General features: G+C 38.5%; 1 protein-coding gene across 4 annotated transcripts in view; it reads right to left on the reverse strand.

The window, feature by feature from the left end:
• The window catches only part of FGD4 (FYVE, RhoGEF and PH domain containing 4), a 240,138-nt gene that overhangs the window by 148,806 nt on the left and 72,301 nt on the right, over positions 1-19,031 (reverse strand). The gene's annotated exons all lie outside the window — the stretch shown is intronic.

Below are 19,031 nucleotides of genomic sequence, written 5' to 3' on the forward strand. Positions count from 1 at the left end.
AATTTCCCTTTCATGTGATATTTAGATGGTATAGTCACACTCAAACTATAATAATCTAGACTCAAAACAACTTTATAACATCACTTCTTCAAATTATTGTGTTTCTGAAAGAATTGAAAGTCATGTACTACCTTAAAGTACCTGACAGCACTTGAGGAAATTTTGATAGGTAGAATGAAACAAAACATGGAGAAAACTACTTGGAGAAACACACACTAAAATTATAAACCCTTAGAAGTTCTCCCTTTGTATGGATAAGAAAACTGAGATCAAGAGTGTTAAGGAAGGCTAGATATAGACATATTGATATTAAACAGACAAGATATATACATTTCAGACATTCTGATAGGCTTTTTTCAGTTCAATTTCCATGGCATTTTATTTCTAAATTAGGTCTTTCTTAAACATGCTTTCACGGAGTGGTAGTTTTGAGAGTTAATAACTGGCCTGCAACAATATCTTACTGTCAATGAATGTTGTTATTGCAAGCTTTCATTGAAAGCTTTGAAAGCTTATTTCTATGAAATGAAAGGTATAATAACGAGACATGGCACGTTCACATGGTGTGAAGAAGTATCCAATGGCTAATACTTTCCAAATTTCACCAGCCTATGCCAGCATCTCCACCCAGATCAGCTGAAGGCTGACAGTGTCCTCTGCAGAGTCAGGGTAGGTTCTGCACAGGAAGTGTTGCTGTTTTTGCTCAGGCATAAGTGATGAAGTCAAATGAGGATGTCAGCATTTTTGGTTCCTTCTCTCTAGCTCAGAAGAGTACAGCAGGAAACTTCAAACTGACCACATGCCAGTGAACTACTGGTTGAAACTGGACCTGTTCTGCCCTGCTACAGTGTACCAGGACTGGATGTACCCAAATAAGTATGTTGGCTCTGGTTCTTGACATCTTCTTTTTCAATGTTTTAGCAGTTAGGCAGGCAAAGAAAAAGAAAATTCATATGGAATGTTTTCTGATTATTTGACACTGTACGTTGTAGGTTTTTCATATCTTTATAATTAGCTAAACTTTTTCACTCTTCATTCATATATTATGTGAATATAGCTCTAGAAATCCGTTACAGGGATTGTACTGAAATAAAATTTCATACATATGTGCTTTCCTTCCCCTTAGTTTTCTGTTTATACGTTGGTCTGCTAGTTTTTATAAAAACAGATTTATACCTCTTGACTTTAAATCAAGTAATTTAAATTAATTCATTCATACAATAAATTGAGAACGGCTTTAAGAATCATAGTATCAACCAATCTGTAATAAAGCTAAAATTTGTAATCCCCTCAAAAAAGAAAAAAAAAAACATTATTATGTGGCTAAAACTAAGTCTTCATTTAAAAAAAGGGCAAAGCTATTTATCTGCTCTTAACACCACAATCATTGGAGAAGGAAATGGCAACCCACTCCATTGTTCTTGCCTGGAAAATCCCAGGGACAGGGGAGCCTGGTGGGCTGCCGTCTATGGGGTTGCACAAAGTCGGACACGACTGAAGTGACTTAGCAGCAGCAGCAACACACAATCATTCCATTCCATGTCTTGATGAAATTAATATTATCATTAGTAATTACACCTGTGTATTATTTTGCACCCTTCTCATAACAACCCTAACAAAAAGGCATTAATTATCCCCACTGTATAGGTGATGAAACTATATGGCAGAGCTGCAATTCAAACTTTTGACTTTTTAACTTCAAAACCTGAACTTGATCCCTGGGTCAGAAAGATCCCCTGGAGAAGGGAATGGCAAACCACTCCATTTATTTTGCCTGGAGAATCCTATGGACAGAGAAGCCTGGCAGGCTACAATCCATGGGGTCGCACAGAGTTGGACACAACTGAAGCGACTTAGCATTCAGGAGGCTCTTTAGTTCCTCTTCGCTTTCTGCCATTAGAGTGGTATCATCTGCATATCTGAGGTTGTTGATATTTCTCCCAGTAATCTTGATGTCAGTTCATGATTCACCCAGCATGGCATGCACCCCAATGTTCATTGCAGCATTCTTTGCAACAGCTAAGACATGAAGCAACCTAAATGTCCATCAACAGAGGAATGGATAAAGAAGATGTGACACACATATACAATTGAATATTACTCATCCATTTAAAAGAATGAAATAGTATCACTTGCAGCAACATTGATGGACCTAGAGACTGTCATGAGTGAAATAAATTGACTGAGAAGCAAAAATATCGTATGATATCCCTTATATGTGCAATCTAAAAAGAAATGATACAAATGAACTTATTTACAAAACAGAAACAGACTCACAAACTTAGAGAATGAACTTATGGTTATTAGGGAGAAGGATGGGAGGAAGGGTTATTAGAGTTTTGGGTCAGCATGAGACGATGCTGTATTTTAAACAAATAACCAATAAGGATCATCTGTATAGCATATATTTTAATAAACATGCTATATTTTAAATAAACAACCAACAAGGACTTTCTGTATAGTGTAGGGAACCCTGCTCAATGTTATGCGGCAGCCTGGATGGGAGGGAAGTTTGGGGGAGAACAATACATGTATATGTATGGCTATGTCCCTTTGCTGTGCACCTGAAACTATCACAACATTGTTAATTAGCTATACTCTAAATCACTTCATGGGAAATAGATGGGGAAACAGTGGAAACACTGTCAGACTTTATATTTTTGGGCTCCAAAATCACTGCGGATGCTGATTGCAGCCATGAAACTAAAAGATGCTTGCTCCTTGGAAGGAAAGTTATGACCAACCTAGATAGCATATTAAAAAGCAGAGACATTATTTTGCCAACCAAGGTCCGTCTACTCAAGGCTATGGTTTTTCCCGTGGTCATGTATAGATGTGAGAGTTGGACTGTGAAGAAAGCTGATCGTCGAAGAATTGATGCTTTTGAACTGTGGTGCTGGAGAAGACTCTTGAGAGTCCCTTGGACTGCAAGGAGATCCAACCAGTCCATTCTAAAGGAGATCAATCCTGGGTGTTCATTGGAAGGACTGATGCTAAAGCTGAAACTGCAATACTTTGGCCACCTTATGCGACGAGTTGACTCACTGGAAAAGACTCTGATGCTGGGAGGCGTTGAGGGCAGGAGGAGAAGGGGATGACAGAGAATGAGATGGCTGGATGGCATCACCGACTCGATGGACATGAGTTTGAGTGAACTCCGGGAGTTGGTGATGGACAGGGAGGCCTGGCGTGCTGTGATTCATGGGGTCACAAAGAGTCGGACACTACTGAGCGACTGAACTGAACTGAACTGAACTGAATACAAAATAAAAAGTTGAAAAAAAAACAAAAACCTGATCTCTAAAATGCACATCGCCTACCATTCTCCCAAAGTTTTCCCAAAATTTCTAACTTCAGAAAGAATAAGAAAAACTTTTACCCCTACGTCTGAGTTTTCTTTGTTTTAACCCTCAAACTCAAAGCTTAAAAATGTTCATGTCTGGTAAAGCAAACTTTCTCTTTTTACTTCATGTAACTCTTCCACTTACTAAACTCCTCAAAACTTTGCATCTAATCTACTTATAAAGTGAAGCATTTTATACCTAGCCTAAAACATCAGAATTATTTAGAATAACTTTCCTATAGTCCACCAGTGCAACAGTCAGTTTTAATTTTGCTCATTAGTTATGAGAAAGAGAAGAGTCACTTCCTCAAGGTCACTTTGAGCCAGAAATAGAATTCTGGTTTAAGGTCTGGTCACTAAATCATGCTTCCTCTGCAACAGTGAGCCACTGTTGGTAAACTGGTCACCAAGTGACAGAAAATAACAAAAAATATGGGATACTTAAAATAATTCTTCTGTTGATACTTACTTCCGCTACCTGTCCACTCCTTCTATTTTGGCCATTGCCAATATATTCTATATTGTAGTATGAAAAGAAACCGCAACTGCCTTGGCAGATAAAAAAAAATCTATTCCTATTTCAAACATGAAGCAAATGTTTCATTTCCTTTTCTTATTAAAATATGGGATATAACCTCAAAAATTATGATAGCTTTTAAAAGTGTCAGATTAAATCTACTTTTTTCTATTTAAATTTTACTGGTACATACTATTATCTTTTGACTTATAAACTTAAGATAGTTCACTAAGAAACGTGTAGATGTTCACATGTATGGCAACTGGCATCACTGCTTTGTCTAAAGCAGTAGTACCAGTTGAACTTTCTGTTATTGATGGAAATGTTCTATATTTGTGCAGTATAAGTATAAAGTAGCTATATGAGCATTTGAAACATGACTTGTATGATCAAGTAATGTGTGATCAAGGAACTAAAATCTTATTTTCCGTTCCGTCGCTCAGTCGTGTCCGACTCTATGCGACCCCGTGGACTGTAGCCTACCAGGCTTTTCCATCCATGGGATTCTCCAGGCAAGAATACTGGAGTGGGTTAGCGTTTCCTTCTCCAGGGGATCTTCCCGACCCAGGGATCAAACCCAGGTCTCCCGCATTGGAGGCAGACGCTTTAACCTCTGAGCTACCAGGGAAGCCCCTTATTTTAGTTAATTTTAGTTTTAAAAGCAACCTATGGCTAGTGGACACACAGCTCTAAAGCCTAGGTGTATGTGTGTGTATTTTTTTAATAAAATATATAAAATTTATAACTTTTATTTTGAAGTAATTATTGACTCACAGGAAGTTACAAAAATAATACAGAGAGGCCTAATTTCCCCTAAGAAAGAAAGACAGCACTAAGTCATGTCTGACTCTTGCGATCCCATTAACTGTAGACTGCCAGGCTCCTCTGTCCATAGGATTCTCCAGGCAAGAATACTGCAGTGGGTTGCCACTTCCTTCTCCAGGAGAACTTTCTGACCCAGGAATTGGACCCAGGTCTCCCACCCTGTAGGCAGATTCTTTACCAACTGAGCTATGTGGGAAGCCCCAATTTCCCCTAATCATTATGTCATATAACTATAGTACAATATCAAAACCAGGAAATTGATATTTGTACAATGTGTATGTTTAGTTCTATGCCATTGTATCACTTGTATAGACTTGTGTAGCCTCCACCACAATGAAGACACTGAACAATTTCCATCATCATAAGGAGCTCCCTCATGCCACCAGTTTATAGGGTGAACATAAGGAGAACACCCTTCTTCCCACCTTCTCTAACCCCTGGTAGCCACTAATCTATTCTATATAACATGCTGTCATTTACAGAATGCACTGTTAAGTGGAATTACACAGTATGTGACTTTCTGAGACTGGCTTTTTTTCACTTAGCATAATACCCTTGAGCTCCATTCAACTTCCTGTACGCATCAAGAGAGTGTACCTTTTTACTTCTTTGTTGAATTCCATACTGTGGATATTCCATAGTTAACTTAGCCATTCAGGTTAATGAACATGAGAATGTTCACAGTTTGGACTATTACAACAAATAAAACTATGAACATTTTGCACAGGTTTTAGTGTAGATCTAAGTTCTCATTTCTCTGCAATAAATGTTCCAAAGTGCAGATGCTAGATTATATGATGAGTGTCCACATGTGCTTATTTTCACTTGTCATCTGTGGATTTTTTTTCATGTTGTTCCCCCATTTTCTAACTAGATTGTTTGGGTTGTTTTACTGTTAAGTTTCGAGAGTTCTTTACATATTTTAGAGAGGATCCTTTGTCAAACATAGGGCTTCAAAATATTTTTCCAGTCTACAGCTTCTCTTATCACCCTTTCAACAGACAAAAGTTCTAAATTTTGATGAAATTTTATCAATCTTTTCTTTTACTATTCACGCTTTTGGTCATGTGACTAATAACTTTTAAAACATTATTTACTGAAGTACAGTTGATTTATAATGTTGTGTTAGTTTCAGGTGTACAGCAAAGTAATCAGATATATATATCTCTCTCTAATATATCTCCATCCTTTTCTAGACTGTTTTCCCATATAGGCCATTACAGAGTATTGAGTAGAGTTCCCTGTGCTATACAATAGCTTCTTACAAATTATCAATCTTATATACAGTAGGGTATATATGTCAATCCCAATCTCCCAATTTATCCCTCTCTGCCCATCCCTTGATAACTGTAAGCTTGTTTTCTGTATCTGGGACTTTAATTCTGTTTTGTAAATAAGTTCATTTATACCTTTTTTAAGATTCCACATATAGGCAAGATCATATATATTTGTCTTTCTGTGTCTTACTTCACTCAGTATGACAATCTCTAGTACCATTCATGTTGTTGTAAATGGCATTATCTTAGATTTTATGGCTGAGTAATATTCCATTGCATATATGTACCAAATCTTCTTTATCCATTTCTTTGTTAATGAACATTTAGGCTGTGTTCATGTCCTGGCTATTGTAAACAGTGCTGCAATAAACATTGGGGTGCATTTATCTTTTTGAATTATGGTTTTCTCTGGGTATACATTGCTAATAACTTTTTACCAACCTCAGAGCCTGAAGATTTTCTCCTATGTTGTCTTTTTAAATTTTTACAGGTTTTTATGTTTTACATTTAAATTGATAATCCATTTTGAATTAATTTATAGTCATATTATAAGGTTTAGTTTTTTTGTTTGTTTGTTTTTGTCTATACCTATCCGACTGCTCGAGCATCATTTGCTGAAAAGACAAACTGTATTACTTTTGAACCTTTGTCAAAAATCAGCTGGCTGTACCTGTATGGGGCTATTTCTAAGTTCTCTATTCTGTTGCATTAATCTATTTGTCCCTCTGGCAACCACAGAGTTGATTACTATAGCCACATAATGTTTTAAAATTAGATCAAGTAATTTTCTCAACATTACTCTTCTTTATCTAAACTGTTTTGGGTATTCTAGTCACTTTGTCTTCCCATGTAAATTTCAGAATAACCTTATTCATACCTCCACAAATTTTCTGAGAATCTTGGGAAGAATTGTTAAACCTGTATATTAATTTGGGAGATCATCTTTACGATACTGAGAGTCTTTCAGACCATGAACACAGTATATGTCTCTCCATTTATACAGACCTTTGATTTCATCAGCAGCAATTTATAGATTTCCTGGGTATATCTCTTAAAAGCAAGTCAAATGATGAACTAGAAACAGTTTGTAAATGCTACCAAAATAAAAAGTGGTATTCCAAATAAATTTCAGTAGTCAAAATAATCTTGGCTAACAGAGTTAAAAATCAAGAATAACACAAACACAACAAACATATAAGTATATTTGGCTGAAAGACTGGCTTTATATAATTTACAAAGAAATGAAATGGCACAACACAGTATTTTGCAATTAAAACAATTAACAGGGTAGATGGAGGTATAAAACATATAAAATATCCTCTAATTACATGCAGCACTGTATTCCCTTTGTTGGATTATTATATTTATTCTATGAATCATCATACTTGTGTATTATGTATGAAACAACTGTATGAGATCAAGGCTCTAAATTACATAATTTCGAAAGTCTCTTCCAAGTCCTACATTAAATTATTTTATTTTTTGAAGAGTTCATGGTTGAAAAGGCTTTATGAGTTTTGCTACGTAGGTATCTTTGGAGGGCAAGTCAAGTGGAAAAAATAATTCTATTGAATATAAGTGTATATGACCATTTGGAAAATTTACTAAAGCTATTAGGGAAAGAGATACAAGAAATCTGAAGGTGATTAAAATTATCTAGCCTAGAAATGAGTATTCTGTGAAAATACCTGGAAGGTAATCAGGAACTTATGTACCTATCCAAAGGAAATAAAGAACAATTTTTAAATACATACAAAAATACATTCTTAACAATTGAGTTAAAAAATAGTGAGACTACCATAGGTGTATAAACCCTGAAATAAATAAGGTCTTATTTAATGAATAAAGTATAGTTGTGAAGGTGGAAGAGTACCTAAATAACTCAGCGACTTCCCCACCTACCTCCCATCAACATTCTACAAGTATCTAATCCAAGCCTTTGGAAATCCATATCCAGCTTTCAAAGTTGACTGAGAAGGAAGAATTTGAAGACTTGAGACTAAGGAACAAATGACCATGAGCAGTTCCTATTCATCTATATGTCCCCTAGAATGTTTTATTGGTTCATACACACACTAACGGCTTAGTGGATTGATAAGTACCTAGGATACCACAAAACAAATGGAAAATTAATTTGTAGAGAAATAGAAGATGATACTTCCTAAAATCAAAGAGCATAGGCATCATTTTCTAAACTGTTGGTAATGATATCATCCCAAAGAAGTTTGAGGCATTTGGTTTTTTTTCTTTTTGCAGCTTGAGGCAGTTGTAAAATAACTTAATGTAGCTTTTTACAACTGTGTATTCTATAGTATTTTTTCATTTGGTGAAATTTTAACTGTTAATGTTTTTGGCATTGTGCTTTGTACCATTTATTAAAAAAAAACAAAAAGAAAAATAAAAGAAGACGCTGGAAGGATTCCTCATACAGAATCATAAATATATGTATAATAATCATCTCATTCACAATACGCATTCACTCCTGAATATGTCATTCTACCAGACTTTGTAGGGTATGAGGAGACTAAAGAAGAAAAACATCAATAGATGAACCAAGGTGAGAGAGAAAAAAAGGAAGCAAATTGTTAGTTACACTTGATAACTACTGGGGAAGAGTAAAACTAAAAGCAAGTTAGGGAAACCAGTGCTGACTCAAACATTTTCATACACAATTAAAGAAAACATGCTCAAATTATTTCAATATTTAACAACTTCTCACTGTTATCAAGGTAACATAAAACCAAACTCAAAAGTATGAAATCAAAGCTAAGAATAGGAATTAAAGCTCAAAGATTTAATTTACCAGTTGGAGTCTAGGAGGGAAAAAGCTGGCTTAAAACTCAACATTCAGAAAACTAAGATCTTGGCATCCGGTCCCATCACTTCATGGCATATAGATGGGGAAACAATGAAGACAGTGAGAGACTTTATTTTCTTGGGCTCCAAAATCACTGCAGATGGTGACTGCAGCCACGAAATTAAAAGACACTTGCTCTTTGAAAGAAAAGCTATGACCAACCTAAACAGCACATTAAAAAACAGAAACATTACTTTGCCTACAAATACAAAGGTCAATCTAGTCAAAGCTATGGTTTTTCCAGTAGTCATGTATGGATGTGAGAGATGGACCATAAAGAAGGCTGAGTGCTGAAGAACTGATGCTTTTGAACTGTGGTGCTGGAGAAGACTCTTGAGAGTCCCTTGGACTGCAAGGAGATCAAACCAGTTAATCCTAAAGGAAATCAGTTGGAATATTCATTGGAAGGACTAATGCAGAAGCTAAAGTTCGAATACTTCAGTCACCTGATGTGAAGAACTGATTCACTGGAAAAGACCCTAATGCTGGGAAAGATTGAGGGCAGGAGGAGAAGAGGGCAACAGAGTATGAATTGGTTGGATGGTATCATCGACATGTATTTGAGCAAACTCCAGGAGATAGTGAAGGACAGGGAAGCCTGGCATGCTTCAGCCCATGGGGCTGCAAAGGTCAAACACAACTGAGCAACTGAACAACAACAAGAGCATATGAATTTTAAAGCTATAAGATATAATTAAACTCTTTAAAATCACTATTATAATAGAACATTAATTTTTTCAGAGCCCAAAAATTGGATTGTATGCATGTGCTCAGTCACTCAGTTGTGTCTGACTGTTTGCAACCCCATGGACTGTAGCCTGCCAGGCTCCTCTGCCCACGGACTTTTCCAGGCAAGAATACTGGAGTGGGTTGCCACTTCCCATTCCAGGGTTGCCATTTCCTACTCTTTCTGACCTAAGGAGTGAACCTTCATCTCTTGCGTCTCCTGCATTGGCAAGCAGATTCTTTACCACTGTGCCACCTAGGGGAAAATTTACTAATATAAGTCTTTAACAAATTCAGTAAGTGATTTTACTAGTCTGTATTAGTTAATCTCTTACTCCTTGGAAGGAAAGTTATGACCAACCTAGATAGTATATTAAAAAGCAGAGACATTACTTTGCCAACAAAGGTCCGTCTAGTCAAGGCTATGGTTTCTCCAGTGGTCACGTATGGATGTGAGAGTTGGACTTTGAAGAAAGCTGATCGTCGAAGAATTGATGCTTTTGAACTATGGTGCTGGAGAAGACTCTTGAGAGTCCCTTGGACTGCAAGGAGATCAGTCCATTCTAAAGGAGATCAATCCTGGGTGTTCATTGGAAGGACTGATGCTAAAGCTGAAACTCCAATACTTTGGCCACCTCATGCGAAGAGTTGACTCACTGGAAAAGACTCTGATGCTGGGAGGGATTGGGGGCAGGAGGAGAAGGGGACGACAGAGAATGAGATGGCTGGATGGCATCACCGACTCAATGGACATGAGTTTGAGTGAACTCCGGGAGTTGGTGATAGACAGGGAGGCCTGGCGTGCTGTGATTCATGGGGTCGCAAAGAGTCGGTCACGACTGAGTGACTGAACTGAACTGAACTGAAAGGATAATTTGGGTGAATAACCAAAAGCTAGGGCAGCTTCTGCTACCATCTGTTTTGTCTTCTCTCGCCAATATGGAAAGAGCTGCACACAAAAGTTCCAAATGAAAGAACCTTGGGATCCTTTCATTCCATTATTTACCCTCTGCTTTACCACAACCACTTTAACAAAGCATCCAGAGTTCACCTTTCATGGTACACAACCTTAAAGAGCACCTACTCCCTATTTTAAGAAGAGGAATCTTTGGAATGAGACTATTTCTCTCCATCTGGTAACATATAGGGCAACCTTTACTAAAAATAAACAGATCAGTGTTAAAACCAAATAAGATACATAAGTGCATTCGGACATCCTTGTCACATACAAATCTGCATACCAGAAGTGCTTGAGAATATTATTCTGTTGATGAGAAATTTAAAAATTAATTTTACCAAAATGACTTTTGTCCACCAAATTATAACATTTAAAATTGACAGATATCGAAATGCCTTTTATATATAAAAATTTTCTTTTATCCTTCTTCCAGAGCTTACAATCTTACTTTAAACAATAAACAATTACTTTTTACCATCTCATTACTTGAGCCAAGAGTGTCTTTTCAGTACTATCAAAACCAAACAAAAAAACCCTAACAGTAGAGTCATGATAGCCAAATTCTGTCACTACTGTCACCAATACCCCACCAGTAGGTGGGGTCTATTTTGCCACCTCCTTGCTTCTGGGTTGGGCCTATGACTGTCCAAAGGAAAAAGGCAGAAATGACATTGTACTAATTCTGGGCTAAATCTTTAAGAGGCCTGGCAACTTCTCCTTCCTTCCTTTTAGAGTCCAGCTGCCATGCTATGAGCAGGTCCAAAGAGCAACAGGAATAAGAAAGGCCTACACAGAAAAGAAGACAGGCCCAAATAACAAGACCTACTTGCCACTCGTGAAAGTGAGCTATCCTAAAAGTAACTCCTAAAAGCTCTAATCAAGCTGCCTCCGCTGACAGCAAACGACCTTCAGATAAGGTAAACTGTCCTTATAAAAACCCTGCCAAATCCCAAACTTGTGAGTATAAAAGCCATTATTGTCTTAAGCCACTAAATTTGGAGGTTGATCTGTTACGTAACAATAGACAGATAATTGAAAGAAAATTTGGTACCAGAAGTGGGGTTCTACTACAACAAAAACCGAAAATATGTACCAGCTTTGGATCCAGGTGATGGGCAGAAGCTTGAAGAGTTTTGAGGAGACTGCTCATAAAGATTTGAAAAAGTGAAGAAATGTTATCGGTGCCTAAAGAAAAGGGACTCAAGTTATGTACTGTGAAAACAATCAGCAAATCAATGCAAGCAGTGATGTGGAAGGTGGAAATGGTACCTAATAAGCTCATGATCTGACTAAGTAAATTCAAGGAAGAATGTTAAAAGTATCAACTGGCTCATTTTAACTGCTTCTGTAGTGAGAAGAACTAAAAAAGGAACTGTCTGGTTCCTTTTCAAACAGAATTTAGAGGAAATATAAAGGCGTTGCATTTGGCGGGTTCAAAAACAAAACCATTGCTCATTTCAGCATCTTAGCAAAAAGTAAGCTCAAAGTAAGAAATGGTTCAGGGCAAAGATCAAATCCTGCACTGCCAGTACAATGTGGCTGTATGATCCTTTGTTGACCCCTCATAAAGATTTTAGGTTTCTCATAGACTTTTTCCTTTAAACCAGTGATTCTAATATTCCATGTACACACTTCTAGGTACTCATGTCCTTGTAGAGACTCTTCCCACATTGACTCTGGGCTGAGCATATTACTGCTTTAGACCACTAGAATAGGGCAGAAATCATGCAGTGCCAATCGTGGGCCCAGATCTTATTTGGTTGGGCAACATCTATTTCTTCCATTTTGGAACCCAGACACTACAGGTAACCTAAGCAGCCATGGGTCCCAGCTGAGCTCCTACCCAAACCTAAGAGGACCACAGCCATTCCAGCATCCAGCTGACAGGACATGAAAACAAAATCGCCTGGTCAACCCACTGAATCACAAGATAACAAACTGCTGCTTTAAGCTACTGAGTTTTGGAGTGGTTTATTACACTTAAATAATAACCAAAACACGGGTTCCTTTCAGTGGTATATTAAATGTCACTTCTTTCTAATCATAAAAGGCTAGATAATTATGAAGAAATGCAATGAAAATTTTTTGTCCTAAAAATTTAATGTCCAACATGGACAGACCTAGAGGTTATCATACTAAGTGAAACAAGCCATACAAAGACAAATATAATATCTCATATGTAGAATCTAACAACAACAGCAACAAAAAGATACAAATGAACTTATATACAAAACAGAAATAGAAGCACAGACATGCAAATTTATGGTTACCAAAGGGGAAAGAAGGGGAGGATAAATTAGGAACTTGGGATTAACATATACCACTGCTGCTGCTGCTGCTGCTAAGTCACTTCAGTCGTGTCCGACTCTGTGTGACCCCATAGACGGAAGCCCACCAGGCTCCCCAGTCCCTGGGATTCTCCAGGCAAGAACACTGGAGTGGGTTGCCATTTCCTTCTCCAATGTGTGAAAGTGAAAAGTGAAAGTGAAGTCGCTCAGTCGTGTCCGACCCTTAGCGACCCCATGGACTACAGCCTACCACTACTATATATAAAATAGATAACCAACAAGGACCTACCATATAGCACAGGAAACTCTACTCACTATTTTGCAATAACCTATGAGGGAAACAAATCTGAAAAAGAATATTATTGTATTGGCCAAAAAGTTCATTTGGGTTTTTCTAAGAAGATGTTATGAAAACCCTGAAAGAACTTCTGGCCAACTCAATATACATATAATGTGTAACACAACATTTTAAATAAACTATACTTCAATAAAAAAAAAATGTATATATTATACCTAGTATCAATTTAACACCTATTTAAACAAATAAAACATACCTTCTAAGTCTAAAGAAAAAATTTTTTAGAGTCTATCTTACAGATATATCTTAGAGTCTGTCACTGCTGCTGCTACTGATGCTGCTGCTGCTAAGTCACTTCAGTCGTGTCCGACTCTGTGTGACCCCATAGACGGCAGCCCACCAGGCTCCCCCGTCCCTGGGATTCTCCAGGCAAGAACACTGGAGTGGGTTGCCATTTCCTTCTCCAATGTGTGAAAGTGGAAAGTGAAAGTGAAGTTGCTCAGTCGTGTCCAACCCTTAGCGACCCCACGGACTGCAGCCTACCAGGCTCCTCCATCCATGGGATTTTCTAGGCAAGAGTACTGGAGTGGCTTGCCATTGCCATCTCCGAGAGTCTGTCACTACTAAGGACAAAAACTTTAGAGTTTCCATTTTCAGTAGAAAACAATAAGCACCTATACATTAGGGAGGACTAGATAGGGAAGGAGATCTTAGCAAGGCATACCAGGGGTACAGACAAAACTGAGAAAAGGCCCTGCTTATCAGGAAAATTTCAGTAGGAATTCGGAAATCAGCAGAGGAAAATACACAGATACCAAACAATTTGTGGTAACAGCCAAGGAATTCTCAAGGCACGGTCACAAGAGTGAAGATGACAGGTCTTCCAAAGCCTACTGTTATAGCAAATAGCAAGATTTTTACCATCAGTATCTACAACGAAACACTATAAGCTCTGCTTTCTCATGTGCTGATGCAACTGTTGCCCTCTGCTTAGCTCCTTTGGATTTAAAGGGCCCTCAAACATCTAAGCCATCACCCTGATTTCAGTCCATCCTGTGGATGACTATGATGGCATACAGGGAGGCTGGAGACTTTCTGCATCTTGAGAATAGGAACAATAAAGGTAAATTCTTCAAAAGATGGTTGTATTATTATTTTAAGTTTCATAGAACAGTGCTTAGAAGAGTTCTAGTCACATAGTAAACTCTTAACATCCAACACTATTAACAAATTACACTTGGTAAATTTGTTCAATTACAAGTACATCTACCCTAAAAACAATAACTTTCAAGGAAAAAAAAATTAAAAGAATATCAACTGAGAAGCCTATTAATAGGAAACTGGTTTAAACAAACTGTAGCAGAGCTATAAAGCTATAAATACTATGCTGCCTTAAATGAGATAATAAAAAATGAAGAGGATTTTAAAAGATTTGATGTGGAAAATTTGTAATATAAGTGAAAAACCAATTGAAAAAACATATAATTCCACTTTAAAAATAAGTATATATTGCTATATATGCATAGAAAAGAATTTCTTAGAGCCACCAGACTAAACAGCACAATTTGGGTTGGGATTTCACTTCTACTTAGCACACTGCTATAACATCTGGAGCTTTTTAAATTTATTTTAACAGCAAGCACAAATGATTCTTACAATCAGAAAAACATTAAAATAAAGACACACAGATTCTTCTTAAAACAAAGCATGCTTTTACCTGAACTAGTTCACAAGTTTTCAGTGCTTATTCTTCTTTGCACACAAGCAGCTCAGGTCTGTTTTTAGAACAGTGTCAGGAGCTGCTTGCTATATGAGCTGTTGTTTCCTGTATCGGGCAGCTATTTTTAATTAATGAATATTTTGTTGTAAGAGTTCATGGGAAGATAAAAACACTACCACTGCTGCACGTGAAACTAAAGAAAGGCTTATTCTGCAAACTAAAATGAAAGATTTAAGTCATAAAAAAGTACTCCATGTTAAAAAGTATTAAGGTACATAGCATTTAATGTTAAGCACTTTATTTCCACTGTGATATTGAGATAAATTTGATCATTTAAAAATTCCTGAAGTAGAGAGCATATTAAAAAGCAGAAACATTACTTTGCCAACAAAGGTCCATCTAGTCAAAGCTATGGTTTTTCCAGTAGTCATGTACGGATGTGAGAGTTGGACCATAAAGAAAGCTAAGCGCCGAAGAACTGATGCTTCGGAACTGTGGTGTTGGAGAAGGCTCTTGAGAGTCCCTTGGAATGCAAGGAGATCCAACCAGTCAATCCTAAAGGAAATCAACCACGAATATTCATTGAAAGGACTGATGCTGGAGCTGAAGCTCCAATACTTTGGCCACTTGATGCAAAGAACTGACTCACAGGAAAAGACCCTAATGCTGGGAAAGACAGAAGGCAGGAGAAGGGGACAACAGAGGATTAAATGTTGGATGACATCACCAGCTCGACTGACATGAGTTTGAGCAAGGTCCAGGAGTTGGTAATGGATAGGGAAGCCTGATGTGCTGTAGTCCATGGGGTCACAAAGAGTCAGACACGACTGAGCGACTGAACTGAAGGAGTAGATATAATTCTATTTAACTTTTCCTAAAAAATGATAAGAGCTGTTTAGAGCTTCCCTGGTAGCTCAGTTGGGAAAGAATCTCCTGCAATGCAGGAGATCTGCGGTTCGAATCCTGATCAGGAAGATCCCTTGGAGAAGGGATAGGTTACCCACGGGGACTCAAATGTGAGCTGTGGAAAAATCAGAGTTTAAGAGAAGAGAGAATGAGCACAGAAATAGAATAAGATTTCTTCCAAACAAAATATTGATTAAGCAACTATGTACAAAATGCTGTCCCAAACTGACTAGAGAATTAAAATTGTGGTTACTCTGTCAGAATGAACAGCAACATAGTCACTGCATCCATTTTATTTTCTTTCAAGTTTATGAGATAAATGGCTCAAAAGATAGCTGCTATGTAAAGAAATCATATTTTTCATCTATCCAATCCCATGCTCGAACAGCATCACAAGGAGTCCTCTGGAGGGTCAGTAGCAGTTGAGAGTAGGTGGGAATGCAATGGCTGCTTAACAGAGCCAGAATTCCCAGGTGCCACCCAAGACGCTTTCCCACAGAATGAAGATGGGATTTTCCTGTAGACCTAAGAGAAAGTTCGAAGGCCTCACTGCACTACGGATGATTATGTGCAGTCCAGTCACAAAAAGAAAGTTTATTGTTCTCTTGCCAACGTATAACCCTCACAACAGGTGGCAATCCACCCAATTATGCTAAACTCTACCCACACCCTCTTCACTCACCACTTTCCTAAATTCCTTGCATTTGTAAACTGCTTCACAATTTTTAAGTGCTCTCTTATCCATTAATTTGATTCAAACAGGTTACAAGATATCTACATAATGTGTTTAGTTAAAACTGAATTTGAAAGGAGTTCTAAGGATGGAACAGGGCTCCCAACATCCTCTAAGAAGGCCTTGCTTTTAGCACATCCCATGGCAGGGGTGAGGGAGTTAATTCTATGCATCAGCATGGAGGGTGTTTTGGAAAAGACAAACATTTAAATCAGTGAACTCCAAGTAAGCAGACTGCTTTCCATAATGTGGGTGGGCCTCATCCATTCAGTTGACAGCCTGCATAGACTGAAAAGACTGGCCTTCCCGAGCAAAAAAGAACTCTTCAGCAGCCTGTCTATGGATTTCATCTGAACCACTGGCTTGCCTGGGTCTCTGCCTGCTGGCCTTTGGACTGGAGCTGCACCACCAGCTCTTCTGGGTCTCAAGTCTGCCAACCCATGCTGTGGACTTGGACTTGCCAGCCTCCATAAACATGTGAGCCAATTCCTTATAATATATATGTGTACACATACAATCTATTGGTTCTGTTTCTCTGGAGATGCCTAACTAACACAGGAGGTCCCACAGTTTAATAACTACACAGGAAGAATCACTCAGTGAGGGACAGGTGGCCTCTCCTAACTAGGGGATGCCTGACCTTTCTCCCTACCATGGTGCTCTCCAGCCAACAATACTGTTTGAGGATGCATGAATATGCCTGGAATAGATACACACCTTATTATTTCTTACTTTTTAGATACCTAGGAAGAGAAATGAGTCCTGAAAATGGGTTCACACTCTGCTCAAAGTTTAAAATCACAAATATAATATAAAAATCACAAAATTAGCTAGGTAAGACTCAGCAATGCCTGCTGAGGTCACTGTGGGAAGGAGAGTAAGAGGAAAAAAGTAAAGGAGACAGTATGGGAAGCACAATGACCTTTGATTCAGGGCATCACACACATTATTCTCTATTACAGATAACTGAACTATTCATGTCTGCCTCATATCTCAATTGTAATAATATCATAATATCTCAAATACCTCCCTAGATAGTTACGGAAATTCTCTACCCAGTTCTTTTAAAATCTTCATCAACATTTAGCATGGGTCATCTGCTTAACTGGACAAATGCACCACCTTGTGGTTATGCTTCATCCTAAACTCCCCATCCTCGAGAGGCTGTCTAGTCTGGACGTTCCCCCCAACCCCGCCGGCAGCAGCACCACAGAGGAGCCCTTTACCTCAATCCTCTCAGCTATGACAGAGCTACTTGTGCTTCTTGAGCGACACTTCTGACGCCCCCCACTCACCTTCCCATGAAGGTAGTGCCTACAGCCTACACTGACAATTTTAATATTTGTACTCACTTTTCCTTCAAACCAATGGTTTGAAGTATTTTTGTATATAAACTTTTACAAAATATACTCATTTCCACTTTCTATTGTCTTTACCCCCTTGTCTTTGCCTCCGCTACACAGTGTATCCTTCACCAGGGCCAATACATCTCCCCAGCTTTAATTGCCTACACAAAATAGAACTGTAGGTAGAATAGAAATTATCACACAATTTAGAGATGAGGAAAGGGGCAAAAAGATGAAATAACTTGTGCAAGTTTAAATTCTAAATTAATGGTAATCAGGGCCCATTTTCTATGACCTGTTAGTTGAATGTCTATTAAATTTAGAATGACAATATAACAGTTATTATATAGCTCCTCATGTGAAGAGTTGACTCACTGGAAAAGACTCTGATGCTGGGAGGGATTGGGGACAGGAGGAGAAGGGGACGACAGAGAATGAGACGGTTGGATGGCATCACCGACTCGATGGACATGAGTTTGAGTGAACTCCAGGAGTTGGTGATGGACAGGGAGGCCTGGCGGGCTGTGATTCATGGGGTCGCAAAGAGTCAGACACGACTGAGCGACTGAACTGAACTGAAGATGGCAGAGAAGGACATGAGCTCATCTTCTCCTGCAAGAACACCAAAACTGCAACTAGCCGCTGATTAACTATCAACAGGAAAATAGTGGATCCCACCAAAAAAAAGATACCTCGCATCCAACAGCAAAGGAGAAGCCCCAACAAGATGGTAGGAGAGGAAAAATCGAACTTAGAATCAAACCTCATATCCACTGCTGCTGCTGCTGCTGCTAAGTCACTTCAGTCGTGTCTGACTCTGTGTGATCCCATAGACAGCAGCCCACCAGGCTCCCCTGTCCCTAGGATTCTCCAGGCAAGAACACTGGAGTGGGTTGACATTTCCTTCTCCAATGTGTGAAAGTGAAAAGTGAAAGTGAAGTCGCTCAGTCATGTCTGACTCGTAGCGACCCCATGGACTGCAGCCTACCAGGCTCCTCCATCCACTAGAGATGTGCAAATAAAACTTTCTGTGCAACAGGTCCTACAAAAAGGAGCAGTGAGAACCACAAGACACTGACCCAAACCTGCCTTTGAGTGTCTTGAGTATCTCCTGCGGAAGCACGGGTGAACAGTGGCCTACTACAGGGCAAGTGGCACTGAAGACAACAGTCCGGGAACGCAGGCATACTGCCATAAGTCCTTTTCAAGGACATCACCATTACCACCATTACTGAGG

Source organism: Moschus berezovskii, chromosome 6, assembly GCF_049115385.1.
Source record: "Moschus berezovskii isolate FMDL1 chromosome 6, NW_MosBer_1.0, whole genome shotgun sequence".
In the NCBI taxonomy this organism is placed as follows: domain Eukaryota; kingdom Metazoa; phylum Chordata; class Mammalia; order Artiodactyla; family Moschidae; genus Moschus; species Moschus berezovskii.